A 21,847-nucleotide genomic window follows, 5' to 3' on the forward strand; every position below is an offset into this window, starting at 1 on the left:
TAAAAAATTGTGTATCCATAAAGTAACATAATGTTTGCCATTCATAGTATTTTTCCCAGTGTACCATCACTCTAAGCATTGTATACACAACTCAAAGGGATTTTACTAAGAGAATTAAGGTGATTTAAATGATTGTTCAACCAAAATTATATTTAATCTTCAACTGGAAAAAGTAATACTTATTTAGATGGGGGAAACAGCATTTATTTTCATGTCTTCTTATGATTTATTTAAAATTAAGCAAATAAGTAAGAGACATTGAAGTTAATGACACTATCATTCTACTAGATATAGTGTTGAAAGCAATTAAGATTTTTTAAATAAATTTTAAATACACTCACTTATAATTTTAAATTTATTCATGCAATTATTTTGATTCGTCAATATTTTTACATCAACTTCTATGTTTTTAAAAAATCTGATTACAAGTTCTTTTTAAAAATCAACATATTATAGAGTATCATAGTAAGGTCAGAGATGCATATAAACCTATCCTCACAAATGATGAAAACTAGCCTCATAAGTCCAGTGATACTTAACGATTGTACTTTAAGAAGATATTCTGAGACTGGGTTGGAGTTCCAAGTAACAGCTCATTCAGTTCACCCTCACCTGCTAAGGCATAGTATCTAAAGAATAATATAATGCCAACCAAAAGTGGTTGTGCCCAGTGGCTTATAACTTCAGCTATACACTGTGACAACCCACTACATAAATAGTCAGACCATCGAGTTTACATAGCCACCAACAAAGGCCTGCACTTCCCTCAAAGTGAATTCTGTTAAGAATTTGGATAATTTTCTTTCCAGAAGACATGACTTAGAAGCTTCCCATCCTATTACAGATGTCCCAAGAATATTGGGGGAAAGAGGTCCTGATCTCAATTACTTTCCTCCTAAGAGGCTCCTTGACCATGTTCCAAAGGTGATCATAATTTAGTGTTTAGTGTTTAGCATGGCAATCCAAGAATTCTATTCTCTACAGAAATGAGTGTTCACTTGCTTTACATTTGCACAACCAGAAAAACGGCCGTTCAAGGAATTATTCTGTAAGGAAAGTGTGGGCTATGCACCAATCTGGTCTTTATGGAGAAACAGTGCCTCTTCCCAGGTGCTCTGTCACATCATCATGAAAGTATAAGAAAGAAAACATGGAAACACAGCTTCATTAAAAGAAAAAAATTGCTACTACATTCTGATTTCTTTTTTTTTTCATTAAATTTTTTTTTTAACATTTATTCATCTTTGAGAGACAGAGAGAGAGAGAGAGAGAGAGAGAGCGTGAGTGGGGGAGGAGCAGAGAGAGAAGGAGACACAGAATCTGAAGCAGGCTCCAGGCTCTGAGCTGTCAGCACAGAGGCCAATGCGGGACCCGAACTTACTGACTGCGAGATCATGACCTGAGCCGAAGTCAGACACTTAACAGACTGAGCCACCCAGGCGCCCCCACATTTTGATTTCTTAATTCAAATGTTGTTAACATTTACTATAACACTTGGTTTAAAATATGACTTTGTAATTAAGATTAAAGTTTAGATATGACCTATCTGCAGAGACTATAATTTGTTGTCAATATTTCTACAGCTTTTGGGTAATCTATCATATTATTAAAATGCTTCACACACAATGAAGGAGAAAAAAATATTGCCTAGTTAGCACTACAAGACTCTTCTCAAACATAACTAATATTTATTTTGAACAAAATTGCTATAGAAAACTAAGTTGTATGAGATTTTATATGATCTCTACAACTACTAGGCAGTATCATACTGTGGAATGACTATATTTTATTTCATCTGCGACACTATTCTTTTCGGTGGAAAAGATCTCTTAATTATTCTGATTTTAACATTTACCCTGTGGCTTAAATTCTAATAATATTTCTGAAGGTATAAATAAAATAGTTTAGTTCAAGATAGGAGCAATAATCATTCCCAAGTTCTCTCTCATAATGGCTCATTGCAGGGAAAATGCACAAAAAAATAGGAGGCAAGGACATTTTCCAGGAATTACAGCTGCAGGCTGTACTAAAAACCTGGGTTCGGGTATCAAATTGACATTTCTGCTCTAGTGACAGCTCCATCGTAACCACTCAGCTCTGCCCTCTGTCTGTCTCTTTATTTCTCCTCTTCCACTCAGTACTGATTCTACTGCCTCTGTTTCTACGCTTTCTCTCTGGGTATTACATTTAAAACTCCCAAACAGAGAGAATGTGATTGAATTGTTTTGTCACTATCAAATCGAGATCATCCCTGTCAGGTGCATTTGCTTGTTTGGTTTTTGCCTTCCCTTTTAACAAGGGATGCTCTTCATTCCAGTCTAAGATGGCCTTTTGTTTAAGAGGCTGATTCCTGCTTCAGTTACTTATGGAATCAGAGTCAAATGTCAAATCAAAGGGCTGTGAGGGTGAGTTATTTAGAGTTTCCTAGTCTGTTTAGTACTCTAGATATATTTAGCCATAAGCATGGAAGAAATATATTATTTTGGATATATTTTCAATTAAATAATTAGTGCTTATGAAGTATCTAACAATAACGTACAAATCCTTACCTGACTGAAAACGGCATGTTCTTCTAGTAATTGTTACTCCTGCGGCCCTCTTAGAAAGCATTACCAGTGCAAATGCACGTTATCTACATGTGTTCTTTCACTTAAAAAAATGTTTTTAAGTGTTTCTTTGTGAATTGGCTCTCTTTTTCATTTTGTTTTCATCTTAAAAACTTTAATAAAAAAATTAAAAACGTCATCACTTAGATTTTGTGGAATGTTTGCCAGGGTCATAGCTCATATTTATTTACAATAATGCTATAATTGTAACAAACCAAATATCTTGTAATAGACATAGGCATTCATTGATTGGCATTTACATAAAACTAAAGGTTAATTTATTAGAATTTTTAGAAAGAAGATACAGAAAATGAATTTGTCAAATAAGTATTCCCCCAATATCAAAATTTTCATACTGATATTATAACAATTATAATTCTGACACAATGGTTGCCTTATTCCTGAAAGAAAAGGGAAAACTTAGCAGATGGAGTAGATGCTGACTGAGCCTGGGAAAACCAGGCAGATGGGAGTCTCTCGGATCCCCCTCTGCCTAATGCCCCAGGTGTTACTTCCATGCTACCTTGGCCATTTCACAGAGAGATCAAGACTTCTTCCACACTGACATTGGCACAAATTCAGCAAAGGTCCCACTGCTCTGGAAATCCCAAACAAATGTAAGGGGTTTTAATGACCCCCTGAGAAGAATTTTGACCCCAGGAGAGGGCAAGGCACAGAAAGATATCTTTTCAGCACCTAGCTATGACTATACAGTAGTCTCACTAAATTGTGCCAAACCTGCCACTCGAAATCCAGGAGAGACTGTATGACCACTTGTAGGTTCACTCTATCGTTTGTAGTCCTCCCGGCTTCAACTTTGAGCTCAGCAAATATTTTTATTTTTCAAAAAGGCAGACTTATGCATAAAACGGTAGCTCATAAGACTAACTTTTCACTACCGACCTGTAAAAAGTTTAATTTGAAATTCAAAAATGATCTGTGATATTTTTTGGTCCACGCTGTATTTGTTTCCCCTGAGGCAACAACTGCTACTGCCTTTGTAATCATGGGAAGGTGAACATCTAAAAAATTTACAAAGAAGCATCTTTGTTAAATGCTTTCCTGTATTATTTGGCTCCACTAGTCTCAGTAGTTGTAAACAACAAAAGGCAGGAATACAAGATATTCATAAATAATTCTTCATATAGAGTAAAAGTAGTGGCAAACTTCAACGAAAGTTTGGTCCAATAATTTTGTGACCTTAGTGTGAAACAACTATTATTTTATTTTGCATACATTTTGTACAAACTAAAAACAAAAACCTGGAATGCAACCTGCCACACTAGAATCTTAGTTCAGTCTATTTTCTAGAATTTAAATTCGAGATTTTTGACTTTGGAACAAACCTAACTATTAAAAGAAAAATACTGTGCTAGACACTATGTCTAAAGACACGACGCTCCTGAAAGGTAAATAAGGCAAGCACAAGAAGAAGTATAATAACATAAAAAGTTAAAATAATTGTGAAAGTTAATAAAAAGAACCATATCATTGCAGAGAAAGGAGTAGTAGTTACGAGAGGCCTCTTGCTAAACCCGACTCTAATACAGGAGATGTGATTTTCATAAGCTGGCTGCTTCTTTAAATACCTTCAGAGAATTTCCCTGACTTCCCTGTGAAGAAGGGGACTTTACTCATTATGTAGGGTAGCCAATCTCATGCCTGCCCAGTCATGAGAATTATTAGAATTTTTTGACATGGCATCTTAAGGTAACCTTTGATAGATATACTATAAAGTAAGAACTCCTTGGTCTTACCCGCTTAAAAAAAATCCTGAAGGTGTCCGTGAGCATTTAACATATAACAAAATATCCTTCACCTGAGAGTACTTCAGTTTAATAAGCCAACACCGGAAAAGCGTGAGTCATGGAGTTCCTGAGAGGATCTGCGTAGGACAACAAGGAAAGTATATGTTAGTGCTGTCTTCACACTTGCCCTGTATTATGCAAGCTTTTAGCATGCTTGATATTTTATAATGTCAGAGAATACAAGGAGATTCCACTTACTATCCCCAATGAGAGGAGACAAGTTATAATTGATACACTGCCCTGGGTGTACGGGGGAGCGTTTCGTTTCAGGCAGAAAAATAACAGCCGGTTGTATCCATAGAGGCTGTCCATTAACCAAGCTCTTCCCCCACTTCCTTCTAAGATGGTGGGTGGCACAGCCAGTTCCATAGTTCTGTGTGGACCTTTCAAATACATGCAAAGAAACAGATCTCACCAGAAGACTTTTTTTGTTAGAAGACTAAGAAAACCCATGCTTTAAAATGTCTTTGCACAGAGGTGACTGGGTGGCTCGGTTGGTTGGGCGCCTGGCTCTTGATTTTGGCTCAGGTCATGATCTCATGTGAGACTGAATCCCCTTTTTGGCTCATTGCTGGGCGTGGTGCCTGATTAAGATTCTGTCTTCCTCTGCCTCTGTGCCGACCCCACTGGTGCGCTCTCTCTCTCTTTCTCGCAAACCAAACAAACAAACAAAGTCTCTGCACAATAGAATACTTTTTTAAATGTTTATTTATTTTTGAGAGAGAGACAGTGCATGCACAAATGGGGAAGGGGCAGAGAGCGAGAGAGAGAGAGAGAGAGAGAGAGAGAGAGAGAGAGATACGGTCTGAAGCAGGCTCCTCGCTGACAGCAGAGATCCCACATGGGGCTCGAACTCCGGAGCTGTGAGATCATGACCCAGGCCAAAGTCAGACACTTAACAGACTGAGCCATCCAGACACCCTACAATAAAATGATTTTTAAACAAATAAAAATATAACGTACACTGGGCCAGCACTAGCACAGTACATCTATTGTTAAAATTACATCATTGAATTTTAATTTACTCTCCACCCTAGTGAACTATGGGCTCCTTGAGGAAAAGAACAGTCCTTTATCTAACCTCTTTGTCTAACAGCCCGTAACATCATCTCCATCATGTAGGTTTTCCATATGCTAAGAAACCTCAGGAACCTATAAAAAACCTATTTAACCTATAATTGTGAACATTGACATTCTCAGCCCAAAACTACCAAAAATTAATGTAGCAAGAGCAGGAGTTAAAACAACAGGAAACAAAAGAAAAAGAAAAAGAAAATTTTTTTAAATAAATCTTTATTATTGTATTAGTGCTTGATTATCTACCTATTAGAAAATGATATAAACATAATTTGTAGGATAATTTGAATTGATAGTTTCATCATATATAAGACTATTATTGATTAATGATAAGGACAATATTTAACCTTATTTTAAAGTTTAGATTTGTCCTGTTTTTGGCTGTTGATATATATTGGCAATCCTAAACCATTTGACTATGATTCAGATAACATTGTGCTTTATTTTAAAGATAGAAAGAGAAATGTAATGGTTAAAGGGATCCACAAGTATAATTAAGGCATGCTAAACTGGTTACTTTTCTAAATCACTTTAAGGGAAGTGAAGCAACTTGGATGAACAAGGCACTATTTTAGACGATGCATTCCTCAGCTCAGACATCCCATTTGTGACAAAAATCATCACAGATACTAACTCTAGAGTAACACAGGCACCATGACAGGACAGCTGAGATTAGAATTGTCTTAGTAACATTCCTGATGGCAAGGCACTAGAGGAAGTGATTTTTTCGTATGTCACCTGCAAAACAACGCATATGACACCAATTAGCGTTCAGCATTTCAAAAATAAAGCATCTCTTTTTTGTTTTATTTATTTTTATTTTATTTTTTTTTTCAACTTTTATTTATTTTTGTTACAGAGAGAGACAGAGCATGAACGGGGGAGGGGCAGAGAGAGAGGGAGACACAGAATCGGAAACAGGCTCCAGGCTCTGAGCCATCAGCCCAGAGCCTGACGCGGGGCTCGAACCCACGGACCGCGAGATCGTGACCTGGCTGAAGTCGGACGCTTAACCGACTGCGCCACCCAGGCGCCCCCCTGTTTTATTTATTTTTGAGAGAGTGTGAGCAGGGGAGGGGTAGGGAGAGAGGGGAACAGAGGATCCAAAGCCGGCTCTGCACTGATAGCAGTAAGCTCGATGCGGGGCTTGAACTCACAAACCCCCGTGACAATGACCTGAGCCAAAGTCAGACACTCAACCAACTCAGCCACCCAGGTGCCCCCAACAAAGTATCTTTTTAAATATTTGAGTAATTTCTACATATTCTATGTTTTATCTAATGCCTTTCATTTAAATTTCAATTTTATTCCAGGAGTTAAAATCACTGACTCGGAAATAAGCTCCATGAAGGCCGGGACATTTTGCCTTGTACAGCAGTGTATCCACTACCTACACAGTTTATGACACATAATAATCCACAGCTCACCAATGATTATTTTTAATATAAAAAACATTAGGGCATGGGTAATTGAAGATTCCTAAAGGCTTGAAAAAAATCCTAGGTCAACACTCTTGCAATAATATGGTTTATAATGTTTGCATTAAATATATATCATGCCACAAAAATACGACAAAATAATGTATCTTATATATTAAATCGACATTACTTACACTTCATGGTGTATATCCTATAACTAACAATGCATATCTTAATGGTTATGTATTTCTGCCAACAATTTGTTCTAAACTATACCCTGAATAAAAACTTAGCTTCAAAGAATAGTAGTTAAAGTAACTTCTAAAAGTCCTAAAGATCTCAACTTGTATTTTGCCTTATTTTAAGCAAATATAAATAAATATATATAGTCATTCAAAACATAACACAGAAAAAGTAATTTTTCTGACATATATGGAATCAGTGAATGAGTCTAAAGCAGTTCATTTCATTCTGCTACAAATTGAAGAAAACCAAACTGGCATAAACAGTAATTAAATTTCAGGCACTGTTGTGCAATGCATGTTCAGCTTCTGAAGAATAAGCAGCTGCTTGTAAAATGTGGCAATCTCTTCCTCTAAAAGAGGAACAGAAAACCTCTTGAAAAGCAGAGAATCCCACAAATGGAAGACTTTTTAAAAAATCTATGGATGAATAATAAACTTTCATTTGAACAAGTAGAAAACTGTGATACAGCCCTCTGCATGAATATTATAGAATGTTAGCATTTCCATTAATTTCTTCTTATAAATTGTCAGGTTGAACACAAATCATTCAACTATTTTAGAAACTGTAAACTCTACATTTTATGCTATCTATAATCTCAGAAGGACACAATATTTAACATCAAATCGAAAGCCATCCCTAACACAGCTCAATAGGTAATGCTCACATGTATTTAAACCTATTTTCGGATTAAATCTGCTGCAATGGCTTTCAAATAAAGTACCATATCTGAAATCCCAGCACATCTTTTATTTGAACCCAAACTACTTCAAACTGAGTCACTTCTCCCTGATTAAAGCCTTGGCAACCACCACTGAGAGCTTGCTTTTAACATGTCAACTCATAGACTCCAAGAATTCTACTTTTTGTAATAAAGTTCACTCAAAGTTTGACAAATAATTGCAAGTGTCAATTCAGGGGAGAGATGAAACCAAGAAGACCTATTTAAGGATGGTCACCTTTTTTCATATTTTCCACCTCTGCTGGAAAATTTGCAGATGAACAATAATGACAAAATGGAGTTTCTCAAACTGGATTTGACTTCTGCTCGCCAGAAAAAGTCCAGAGGTCACCACCAAGCACAGTCCTTCTCCAGCACAGCATATGCTTCTCAAAGAGTTTCTAGTGGTTTCTTTTTTGTAGAAACTACACTAACTTCCACCATCATTTTAAAATGCAGGTAACTGGGGCGCCTGGGTGGCGCAGTCGGTTAAGCGTCCGACTTCAGCCAGGTCACAATCTCGCGGTCCGTGAGTTCGAGCCCCGCGTCAGGCTCTGGGCTGATGGCTCAGAGCCTGGAGCCTGTTTCCGATTCTGTGTCTCCCTCTCTCTCTGCCCCTCCCCCGTTCATGCTCTGTCTCTCTCTGTCCCAAAAATAAATAAACGTTGAAAAAAAAATTAAAAAAAAAAATAAAATGCAGGTAACAGAACAGAGTGAGGAAATAAGAGCTCTAAAATTGCTTAAAATCCAGCATGCAAACCTAAACGCTTGACTCAGGAGGATTCCTTATGATGGTTATTCAAAATTTATTTACTTGTTATTTATACACCATGAATAACTGATTTCTTGTAAGGAGAAAACACACAGAAGTTTAAATAGGGTGTTTTATAAAATCAGAAATACCAACCACAAGGACGGAAATGGATAAATACAGTTTTTCCATGGTAACACAATTTGGATCCAAATGATAGCCTATTATCAAAAAAGTGTCAGTTCTGTTTAGTATATTTTATTTAAGAAAACAAGGAGGCATGCATTAAATGATTTAGAAATATTTCCAAAAGGGTCTAATTTTTATATTATTATCAATGGAAAATAAATGTATTAAAAAAAAAAAACAGTAGACAAAATGCTATTTCATCCTTAATGTTGCTTCTTAAACGAGAAGAGATTCCCTGTGGGAGATTTCTGGTTGGAAAAGATTGGTTTCTTAAGTAGCCTCCCAGACACTTAGGGCATGACGAAAATTGCTTCAGTGCATTTGAATCAGACTTAGAAGAAAAACTAATATCAATAACATGTTCCCCCCTGAGGTAAGTAATTTAGTCATTAGTCAACAATAAATCAGGCAGATTTCTACCCACTTTGTGGAGGAAGCACTTACACCAAGAAATGAATAATTTCTTATAAAAAATATGTATCTTTGGTGTAATTGGGAATTTATATAAAGAAATGGGATTCAAACAAGTATAACTCAAATTGTGATTAAGTTACGTAATACAATTTCTGGTTTAAATAGATTTAGTTATAATATAAAGAGAAAAAAAATCCTTTCTTCCCACTTCCTATCTCCACCTGTCATTCCAACCTCTACTCCCCAGTTTAGTTCTATAATGAATATAGAAATTCAAAACGTAAGTGTTCCTTTATATGACTATGCTAGGACTTTAAATTTTAAGGAATTTATGGGTAAATTTAAGAACAAGTGAATTTCAAAACTTACTTAGAACCCAGAAAGGGAGAATCAATGACTTTCAGTTCATTACATTTGCTCTATCACAAATATTTTTTGCTCTTAAAAATGTCCGGTACAGGAAATAAAGTACTGCCTTTTCCCTTTCCAAAAACATTACACAAATTTTAGCCAAGATATTTTGTTGAGTGACTTTGTATCCAGAATAGATAAAAGTGAGAACCAGTTATTGGCAAGTACTTAACAATATTTTTTTGTTTCTTTCAGTTCTTTTTTTAAAGTTTATATTTAAATTCTAGTTAGTTAAGATATAGTGCAATATTGGCTTCAGGAGTAGAATTTAATGTTTTGCCACTTACATATAACACCCAATGCTCTCTCTTTCATTTCTTATAGAAATGTGATTTGGAAAGGACAGTGAAAAGAACAAAGATCTAACCAATAATCTCCATAAATTTCTTTGTCACATCAGGTATACTTTTTGGAGGAAAAAACTCACCACTTATATAGAGCTAACCCTTTAAAATACAAGGATATCAGAACTAATTGTCTCACCATCTCCTGATATCTCAAAAGAGAGAAGTAATAATATCAGGATTATTCACTGTTGTGGGGTATATTTTCTGTTTATCCAAAGAAGAATATTTGTAACTATCTGTTCTTGAATTTTCTTTGGGAAGCAAATGTTCCAAGTGAGATGATTATGTTTTGTACGTATTGAAGAAAAGAAGATTCTGCATTGCTTTAAAAATTCAATGTAACCTAAGTAACAATAACTTAAGAAAAACACATTCTAAAGTGAAAATAGCTTTTGACCTTATACAACAATGTCAGATTTTCAGTATCAGGAAGAGATCATTATTCTCAGCATGGTGCCATATATGTTGCAAAAGTGCAGTGTCTAAAGAATTTTTTTCTAGAAAGCAATTTTGTCATATTATGTGCTTACCAAATTATCCCTTTGGGATGAAAAACCTTTGGCTTTTGAGTTAACTCTTGGTTCACTTGGATCAAAATTGAATGTTAAAAACAGTGAAAAATAATAACATAACTTCATAAAATGTTGTATAGCTCAAATGAGTTTTCTGTGTGTGGAAAGTGTCTTTAAAAAACATTATAAAGGGGCGCCTGGGTGGCTCAGTTGGTTGGGTGACCCACTTCGGCTTGGGTCATGATCTTCCAGTTTGTGGATTCAAGCCCCGCATTGGGCTCTGTGCTGACAGCTCAGAGCCTGGAGCCTGCTTCAGATTCTGTGTCTCCCCCTCTCTCTGCCCCTCCTCTACTCATGCTCTGTGTCTCTCTGTCTTTCAATAATAAATAAATGTTAAAAAATTTTTTTAAAACATTATAAAAAAGCTTCAATTTATGATGATGATCAGTCATAATGATAAATAAAAGAGTCTGCTTCAAGATTTTACTATTGCAAGACAACACAATTTTTCAGAAATTTAGGAGTCACAAGATTATCTGAAAATACCTAGATGTTTAACGTGAACAATTCATTTCACTACGACCATCACGCAAAGATCAGACTCCCCAAAACTGGCAATATGAATTAAATAAAATGTAATACAAAATAAACATAGTAAGATATATATCAAGTATGGTAACATAACTTTCAAGGCTTTTGTTTATGTTGCAGTAATAAAGAAACAATTTAGACAAAATGTAAATATAAAAATTTATATCTCAGGAGGATTCACTGCAATGTTGTATTTAAACACTAATACAATGTTTAATAGTATTAATAACATAATATTCTAATTTTCCTAGATTAAAGAGGCCCTTAAGAGTAAACATTTACCCTTATACATTAGGTCCTGGTATTTGTGGGCTCTCTGATCTTGCACGCAGTCTTCCATATTAAGTGCATATTGATTTAGGCAGTAATCACGTTTTTTTTTTTTTTTTAAATGTGTTTGATGACACGCGTATTTGTGTGGAAGGAAGCCCCTAAAATGCCCTCCAATGATCCCAGTCTGCTTGTATTTTTAAAAAAAATTTTAATGTTTTACTTTATTTTTGAGAGAGAGAGAGACAAAGCCCAAGTGGGGAGGGGAACAGAAAGAGAAAGATGCAGAATCTGAGCTGTCAGCACAGAGCCTGACATGGGACATGAACCCAGAAACTTGGAGATCATGACCTGAGTCAAAGTCAGATATTTAACCAACTAAGCAAGCCACCCAGGCTCCCCCTAGTCTGCTGGTATTCATTTGAGCCCTTTTGTAATACCTTCCCCTTAGTACAGGATATATATATTGACTTGTTTCTGAAGAACAAAACATAGCAACAGAAATAATAAGATGTCTCTTCTGAGATCACTACAAAAAGACTATGGCTTCTATCTTAGGTGCGCTCTCTCTTACCCTTGCTTGCTTGCTCTGAAGGACGGCAGCTGCCAAGCTGTGGGTTTCCTTGTGGAGTGGGCTGCTGTGGGGAGTCAGAAGATTTAATTATAGATCAAGATGGAGCTGAGAAAACTGGACCACAAGACGGCAGTGTTACATAATGAGTCTTTAGGGCCAGTGCCTAGACTGAGTTGCAGGGTGAGGGGATGTCCCTCAGGACAGGTGACCTTCCAGAGACAGAAGCGGAGCCATAGCCCAGAAAGAGAGGAGGACAAGAGAACTTCAGGATGAACTCTAGAAAATCAGAATGGGTCCTTAGGTATCTAGGTGAGGCCACTGAGCAGCAAAGTAGGGAGACTGGGTCAGAAAGCTCCAAAGGCCAGCAGTGGTTTAGGGATTTTACAGTCACAGGGTCTGTCTTAAATATGGCTAGCAGATATTGGGTGCAATTTCATGAGATATGCCAAAGAGGAAGTCTCTAAATTGCTAACCAGCAGGCTGATTTGAGTTCTATTTAAGGAAATTGGATGTGAAAATTTTAGTTTTGTGCCAATGGATTTTGAGCCAATGGTCATAGCCTTCTGTGAAGAAGTAAACAATATCAGGCCAATATGTAAGGGCAACTTTTGGCATTTTTATTATGTAACACCCACTTGATATGGAACTGGGTTTTTCAGCCAACAGCCAGAGGGTATTTGACGCCTGCCAACAGCCACCTGGGTGAGCTTGGAGGCAGATCAATTCCCCATGCAAGCCTTGAGATAACTTGAGTCCCGGTGAGCAATGTGATTATGGTGTGAGACCTTGAGCCAAAGATGCCCAGGTGAGCCATGCCTAGATGCCAGATCCATGAAGCCTGTAAGATATTAAAAGGTGGTTGTTTGAAACCACTAAGTTTTAGAGTAATTTGTTTCCCAAGTTACATGATTATTATAAAAGGGATAATCCTATGCTTTCTTCACCTAGAGCACTTTGAGATCTATATTGCTTATTTATATTTAAAACAAAAAAATAACACAAACAAAAACAGTTGAATCCCACTTTTCCAAGTTGGAATGGATATTCACTCAACAAATGTACTAAAATAAATGCTCATTATACATATGCAATTTTATAATTTCAGTAAAATGGACTGAAAACAAAATGCCTTTTTATTACGTATTTATTAGAATAATAATAAATCTTTTAATGGAGAAGCTTAAAAATACATAATAGATCCATTAAGGTAGAAACTTATTCCTTGTCCAACAGATTCTAAAATCACTATCTTGAAAGTGGGTAGGGTTTCCTCTAAACAGAGAAATAGGGACCAGTTTCCTTTTATCACTGCCACATTCAGTAAACTGTCAAAGTCACCAACCCCATTTACATCAAGTTTGCATAAGGTGGGGAAAATGGAGGAAAAAAATGTGGGGAACTATCTATTTCTTAATCATACTGGCCTAAAATGCTATATATCACTTCAACTCTTATTCACTTGGTAAGATCTGCCACACTGTCAGATCTAAATGGAAAGCAGGCCTGGAAAATACAAGCCTTAGTGAGGCATCCAATTCTCAGACAATATACTATTGCCAGGAAAGCACACATCTTTGGCCTGCCCTTGTGGGTACGTATATTTCCACATAATGAAGGGAACATACTTGCCCCCACCAAGAGTAACAACACAAAGCATAACATGATTTAAACTGAGTGCAAAAAATGTTACACTTTGTGCTCATATGCTTGACGACAAAGGAATGAAATTATTTCACTAATAGAAATATGAAGCAAGATGTTTGGGCTAATCTTCACTTTTTCATTCAACTTCTAATATTCAGATATTCCTATATTTCTTTCTAAGAATTTGTATTATTCTCATTTTGTGTGTGTGTTTTAAGCACTTTAAATCAAGACAGGAAAATGACAATGAAATCAGAGGCATGATTTTAGAAATGGGCCAGAACAGGGGCACCTGGGTGGTTCAGTCTGTTAAGCATTTTCAGCTCAGGTTATGATCTGATGGTTGATGAGTTTGAGCCCCATGTTGAGCCCTGCACTGATAGCACAAAGCTTCCTTGGGATTCTCTCTCTTCTCCCTGTCTCTCTGCCCCTCCACTGCTCATTCATGTATTCTCTCTCTCTCTCAAAATAAATAAATAAGCTTAAAAAGGAAGGAAATGGGCCAAAACAGAAAGCAGTAAATACCTAATTAATAATGATGATTAAACAGATTTTTTTTTTTTTTTTAGCATTTAATGCACATATAGTTGGGTCATCAATATAATAGAATTTAAATTTCAGTTACACTACTTTTTACATGTGGAACTCTAATCTCATTACAAGCTTGCAGTTCCAAGAAAACATATTCAAAATGAATCTTAAAATTAACACTCTACACTCATCACTCCAGGCCCAGATAAACTCATTGAGGAATATTCTGTAACATTTAAGGAACAACATCAATTATACAGAAAATAGGTGAGGAGGGATGACTTAACAACCCATATTATCAGGCCAGCATTGTTCTTATAACAAATTCAGTTAAAAATGCTATAAGAAAAGAACATAGATGCAAAAATGCTTAACAAAATAGTAGCATATCAAATCCAAAAACACATAAAAAGGATAATCATGAGAACTAAGTAGGATTAATTCCAGGTATTCAAGTATGGTTCAATATTTGAAAACCAATTATTAAAATCAACCTTATTAACTAAACCTATTAACTGAATAAATAAGAAAAAAAAGATCATAAGATCATAATAATAGAAATTAAAAAGTATTAAAATATTCAAACAGTTCAACATTTATTTATGATTTAAACTCTCTGAAAACTAGAAATAAAAGAGGACTCCTTTAACCAAATACAGTGCCTTCAAACCCCTATGGTCGCATACTTAAAATAAAAGACTGAATATTTTCCTCCTAGGATCTCTCAGCTACTCAACATTGTACTGAAAACCTAGCTAGTGTTATAAAGCAAAAACAAAACTATACAGATTGGAAAGGAAAAATGAAAACTATTCACAGAGAACATCATTTTCTATGAGAAATTTCCAAAAATTCTAATGGGACAAAAAAGTGAGTTCAGAATGGTAGCAAGATGAATAGTAAATATACATAAATCAAATGTATTATTTTATATCAAAAATATGTACTGCATCAAGATGTTGAAAACTAAAAAACACTAATGAAATAGTTTACAGAAAATCTAAATAAATGGAAAGATAGATTGTGTTCATAGATTAAAATACTTAGGATTATAATGAAGGTAATTCCCCCAGCTTCAATTTTTAAGTTCAAGATAACCCCTATCAAAATGGCAGCATAAATCTTTGTAGCTATCAATTGTTGATTTTAAAATTTATGTAGAATGGCAAAGGACCTAGATGAGCCTTCTAAAAATTCTGAATAAAAACAATGAATTTGAAGAATTAACATTGCATGACCTTAAGGCTTATTATAAAACTAATTAATCAAGAGGGTGTGGTATTGGCAAAAGGCACATTTATCAAAGAAAATGAACAGAGAGCCTAGAAATAGACACACAAAATATAGTCAATTCATTTTCAACATCTGTGGAAAGACGAATTAGTGAAAAGTCACTTCAGCAAGTGGTGTTGGAACTTTTGGATGTATATATGCAAAAAAAAAAAAAAGAAATTAAACAGCATCTATCTCACAACTCAAACAAAAATAATTCAAAGAGGATCAGATATCGAAATGTAAAATGTAAAGCTATAAAGATTATGAAAGAAAGCAGGAGAAAATATGTATCACCTTGGGTTTGGTGATGAGCTTTTAGATACAATAAGAAAAGTATAATCCATGAAAGAAATTAATGATAAATGGGACAATGATATTTTACAACTTTTGCTTTAAAAAGATGCTGTTAAAAAAAGATAAGCAAAAAATATTTGCAAATCACATATCTGATAAAGAACATATCCATAATAGAGTAAGAACTTTCAAACTCAACCATAAGAAAACAACTGATTTTTAAAAAATTTTTTAACTTTTATTCATTTTTTGAGAGAGAGAGAGAGAGAGAGAGAGAGAGACAGAGTGTGAGTGGGGGAGGGGCAGAGAGGGAGACACAGAATCTGAAACAGGCTCCAGGCTCTGAGCTGTCAGCACAGAGCCTGATGTGGGGCTCGAACTCATGGATTGCGAGATCACGACCTGAGCCAAGTAGGACAGTTAACCGACTGAGCCACCCAGGCACCCCGAACAACCCATTTCTTTAAAAGATAAATAAATAAGCAAAATTGATCAGGCACTTCACCTAAAAAGATGGATGACAAGTAATATCTTTTTTTCCATTGGGACATTATTTTTCATCAGGAAACATGAAATTAAAATCATAATGAAATATTACTACACACTTACTAGAATTGCTGACCATATCAAAGATGTTAAAAAGATGCAGAGCAACAGAAACTCTCATTAATTGCTAGTGGATATGAAAAATGGTACAGTCACATTGGAAGATAGTTTGTTAGTTTCTTATAAAGCTAAACATACATTTATCACTTGGTCTGGAAATTTCACTCCCAGTTTTTAATCCTAGTGAATCGAAAATTTATTTCATGCAAAACTCTCTACATGAATGCTTATAGCAGAGCTACTCATTATCACCAAAAAAGACAGCAACTTAGGGGGGAACATCCCTCACCATAACAACAACAGAAAGCCTCCTAAAACAAATAATTGTTATAGCAAGTTTCCAGGATACAAGGTTAATATACAAAAGTTAATTGCTTTCTTATAAACCAACATTGAATACTTGGAATTTGAAATTAAAAATTACAATATCATTTATATTAGCATCCTCTGAAAATGATTAAGTATACATTTAACATGATATACAGAAGACTGTATGAGAAAAACTACAGAACTCTAATGAAAGAAATCAAAGTGCATTTAAGTATATAGAGAAATATTCCATATACATGTATAAAAAGACTCAATATTGCTAAGATATCAGTTCTCTTGTCTATAGATTCAATGCAATCCTAATCAAATCTTAATCAAAATTCCAGCCAGTTTGTGGATATTGCGATTCTAAAGTTTATATGGAAAAACAAAAGACAATCAAAAGGATCAAGTCATTAAAAAAAAAAAAAAACACTGAGAAACTGTCACAGACTTGAGGAGACTAAGGAGACATCATGACTAAATGCAATGTGGTTTCTTAGATCTGATACTAGAACAGAAAAAAGGGCATTAGTGGATAAACTGGTGAAATTCAAAGGAAGTGTGGAGTGTGGGTTATAGTAATATGCCAATATCCATATTTTAGTTTTGACAAATGTACCATAGTTATGAGAAAAATTAGCATTCAGGGAAATTGGGTAAAATGTGAATAGGATCACCATACTACCTTTGCTACTTCCTTATAAACCTAAAATTATTCCTCCAAAAAATATATACTTAGAAAAAAAAGGCAGCCAGAAAAAATAAATATGCGTTACTTCAAAAACTAATTAGATTTTGTTTTGCGGTTTTCAACAGAAACAATTAAACTTTTTGCACAGTTTTCGACAGACACAATGGAAGACAAAGACAATGTAATTACATTTTTAAAGCTCTGTGTTAAAGAAAAAATCTACTGATCTATAAATCTATAACCAATTTTAAAAATCCTTCAAAACTGAAAGTGAAATAATGACATTTTGAGGACAAAAAAGCACTATAAAAATTATTAAAGACAGTTCTTCAGGCTGAGTAAAAGTAACATCGATGAAAGCACAAAATTGCTAGAAGTCAAGAACACAGAAAAAGATTAAAATGAAAACAAATATAAGAGAATATTAACGGTTTAATGAAATAATAATATTTAAAAGTAAAATATGGCAATAAGAGCACAAAGTGTGGGATGAGGGGTATATATCAAATTAAACTATTATTGAATCTTGTGGTTTTTTAAGTTGTTTTTAATCTTGTTAATTAGGGAAGTCATAAATGCACCATTGCAATCAATGTACATTATAATAAATCAATGATGCTTGTTTCAATTGACGGTAATTTTTTTAATTTATTTTTTTTAATATGAAATGTATTGTCAAATTGGTTTCCATACAACACCCAATGCTCATCCCAACAGGTGCCCTCCTCAATACCCATCACCCACCCACCCCTCCCTGCCACCCCCCCATAAACCCTCAGTTTGTCCTCAGTTTTTAAGAGTCTCTTATGTTTTGGCTCCCTCCCTCTCTAATCATTTTTTTTCCTTCCCCTCCCCCATGGTCTTCTGTTAAGTTCCTCAGGATCCACATAGGAGTGAAAACATATGGAATCTGGCCTTCTCTGTATGACTTATTTCACTTAGTATAACACTCTCCAGTTCCATTCACATTGCTACAAAAGGCCATATTTCATTCTTTCTCATTGCCATGTAGTATCCCATTGTGTATATAAACCACAATTTCTTTATCCATTCATCAGTTGATGGACATTTAGGCTCTTTCCATAATTTAGCTATTGTTGAGGGTGCTGCTATAAACATTGGGGTACAAGTGCCCCTATGCATTAGTACTGCTGTGTCCCTTGGGTAAATTCCTAGCAGTGCTACTGCTGGGTCATAGGGTAGGTCTATTTTTAATTTTTTGAGGAACCTCCACACTGTTTTCCAGAGCAGCTGCACCAGTTTGCATTCCCACCAACAGTGCCAGAGGGTTCCCATTTCTCCACATCCTCTCCAGCATCTATAGTCTCCTGTTTTGTTCATTTTAGCCACTCTGACTGGCGTGAGGTGATATCTCATTGTGGTTTTGATTTGTATTTCCCTGATGAGTAGCGACATTGAGAATCTTTTCATGTGCCTGTTGGCCATCTGGATGTCTTCTTTAGAGAAGTGAATTGACAGTAATTTCTAATTTCTATATTTTCTACTATATATATTTAGTAAATATATACTAACATACGAAATCACAAAATTTGTAATTCTTTTTAAAATAATCTTGAGAGGCGCCTGGGTGGGTCAGTTGATTAGGCATCAAACTCTTGATTTCAGTTCAGGTCATGATCTCATTGTTTGTGGAATCAAGCTCTGCATCAGAATCTGTACTGACAGCACAAAGCCTGCTTGGGATTCTCTGTCTCCCTCCCTCTCTGCCCCGCCTCCACTCATGTGCTCTCTCTCTCTCTCTCTGTCTCTCTCTCTCTCTCTCTCTCTCTTTCTCTCTCTCTCTCTCAAAATAAACATTAAAAAAATAAAATAAAATATTTTTGAGAACTTCCACTTATGATCATGCAGAATAAATATGCCTTGTTTGCATTCTCATCATAAACACAAGGAAAACAGAACAAATTATATAAAGCTAACTTTTTCTGACACTGGCCAGAAAAACCAGTGCATGACCAAGAATTCTGGGGAAAAGGACACATGAAGCAAGATTGATAATCTCCCCCAGACCTCTGACTAATGACATGTTTATCCTGCAGCACAAGCAGGATGACCCCAGGCAGAGATGGCAGCCATACTGAGTTATGAAGATAGAGATGGAAGTCTTGGGAGAGTCTGAGGCAGCTGAAATATGTAGAGCAAAATAAATAAAGAGGGCAGAGTTATGCAGAGAAAATTTTTAAAAATCTGCATAGGCTACTCCATAAGAAATTTGTTGATTACTAAACCATAAATCATGGGGTGAAACCCCATGAGACCAGGGAAAGAGCAGTTGTCAGCCACACAGTCTCAGAACTTAAAAGATGTCTGAGTACTGACCATACAGCAGAGGGTTGTCTCATTGAGCATTGGACCTATCAGTAGTAATAGGAGAAGAAGGACTAAGATATTCATAGATTAAAAGCTATTCTAGACCTGCCCTTAAGCTTAAAATCAGATTAGAAGTGATCTAGCTGATCTGAAAGTAACTTAATTGCCTGCCATTAAGAAAGAAAGAAATGAAAGAAAGAAAGAAAGAAAGAAAGAAAGAAAGAAAGAAAGAAAGAAAGAAAGAAAGAAAGAAAGAAAAAGAAAAACAACATTCTAGGGGCGCCTGGGTGGTTCAGAATCAGTTAAGTATCTGACTTCAGCTCCGGTCATGACCTCACAGTTTGAGTTCTAACGCTGCATCAGACTCTGTACTGACAGCTCAGAGCCTGGAACCTGTTTCAGATTCTGTGCCTCCATGTCTCTCTGTCTCTCTGTCTCTCTCTCAAAATCAATAAACATTAAAAAGTTTTTTTAATCAACATTCTATCTAGAAATCCATAATACAATATTCATGGTAGGCAATATTCTTTCAAGAGTTACTAGATGCAAAGTAACAGAAAAGTGTGACCCACGAGCAAGAAAAAAATGAGTCAGTAGAATGAGACCTAAAAAGCAATGGAAGACATTTAGAAGACCACAGAAATAGAAGACAAAGATGTTAAAACATCTTAAATAGAAGTATTTAAAGAAAACATAAATTTAGACAGAAAAAAATAACTTCTAAAGCTGTAAAACTCAATATCTAAAGTAAAATTTTACCAGACAGGCTCAATACTAGATTAGAGTATGAATAAGAAAAATTAAGTAAACTTGAAAAAATAGCATGCCTAACTCCAGACTGTTGAAGCAAGGGAAAAAAAATTAAACAGATGGAAAGAAAGAAAAGATGATAAAGAAGAGAAAGAGAGAGGGAAAGAGAGAGGAAGGAAGGAAGGAAGGAAGGAAGGAAGGAAGGAAGGAAGGAAGGAAAGAAGGAAGGGAGGAAGAGAAGGAGGAAGAAGGAAGGAAGGAAGGGGGAAAGGAGTAGGAAAGAGGCTGGGAAGGAAGGAAGGAAAGGGACAGACATTCTTGGTGGGGCAATACCAGTTTACCACATATGTATTGGAGTCCAAGAAAAAATAGGGGAGGATAAAAATATTTAAATAAGATGTGAAGGAATAGTGGCTAAATAATCAAAATGATGAGCATTATAAACCTACAGATCCAAGAAACTGGTGGGTAAATAAACTAAGTCTTTTAGAAAGACAACATTCTTGTGTCCTGGGAAGAGAAGAGAGTATGTATGCATCTGAGTTAGGAAAAGAAGAAAGAATGAATGATGTGTTCAGTCTTAGTGTCTACCACACTGCACAAAAAATCATTACATTTCTTTAATAAAACATCCCACTAAGGGGGCCTGGATGGCTCAGTCTGTTAAGTATGACTCTTCGTTTTGGCTCAGGTTATGATCTCACGGTTTGTGGGACTGAGCCCCACACCAGGCTCTGTGCTAACAGCAGGGACCCTGCTTGGGCTTCTCTCCCTCTTCCGCTCTCTCTGACACACACACTCTCTCTCTCTCCATCTCTCTGTACCTCAAAAATAAATAAATAAACATTAAAAAGAACATCCTACTAACTCACATGCATTCATCAGTAGGAAGTAGAGAATCAAAAAGAAAAAAGGAGCAGAATCAATTCATAAAAACAAAAACAAACAAGTTTTTTTTAAAAAAGCAAAGAAAAATATTCAATCCCCTGGGGCGCCTGGGTGGCGCAGTCGGTTAAGCGTCCGACTTCAGCCAGGTCACGATCTCGCGGTCCCTGAGTTCGAGCCCCGCGTCGGGCTCTGGGCTGATGGCTCAGAGCCTGGAGCCTGTTTCTGATTCTGTGTCTCCCTCTCTCTCTGCCCCTCCCCCGTTCATGCTCTGTCTCTCTCTGTCCCAAAAAAATAAATAAACGTTAAAAAAAAAAAATATTCAATCCCTTGCAAATTTAAACAAGAAACAACTTTACACCACAAAGTGGACATAGTTTGATTTTGTTGTTTTGGTAGTTATGTGAGTGGCGATATCCAATCTTACCTAACCTTTTGAGATAAATGTGGAGTTACATAGGATCTGTGAACATAAATTTATAGGCATCATAGGATGCTGTGGAAATCCAAGGATAAACTGATAGAAATCATTAACAGTTAATAAAAAATAATTATCTCAATATGTACGTTCCAGAGATGAGAAGAGTAGTCATTTTATG

General features: G+C 35.7%; 1 long non-coding RNA gene across 1 annotated transcript in view; it reads right to left on the minus strand.

The window, feature by feature from the left end:
* Positions 1 to 6,126: 6,126 nt before the first annotated feature.
* Positions 6,127 to 21,847, minus strand: part of LOC147572497 (uncharacterized) — a 158,557-nt gene continuing 142,836 nt past the window's right edge. Inside the window, exon 3 of the long non-coding RNA XR_015245763.1 lies at positions 6,127 to 6,229. This is a non-coding gene — a long non-coding RNA (uncharacterized LOC147572497). The remainder of the gene's footprint in view (positions 6,230 to 21,847) is intronic.

This window comes from Puma concolor, chromosome E4 (assembly GCF_028749965.1).
Source record: "Puma concolor isolate L17-30 chromosome E4, mPumCon1.1.hap2, whole genome shotgun sequence".
NCBI lineage: Eukaryota > Metazoa > Chordata > Mammalia > Carnivora > Felidae > Puma > Puma concolor.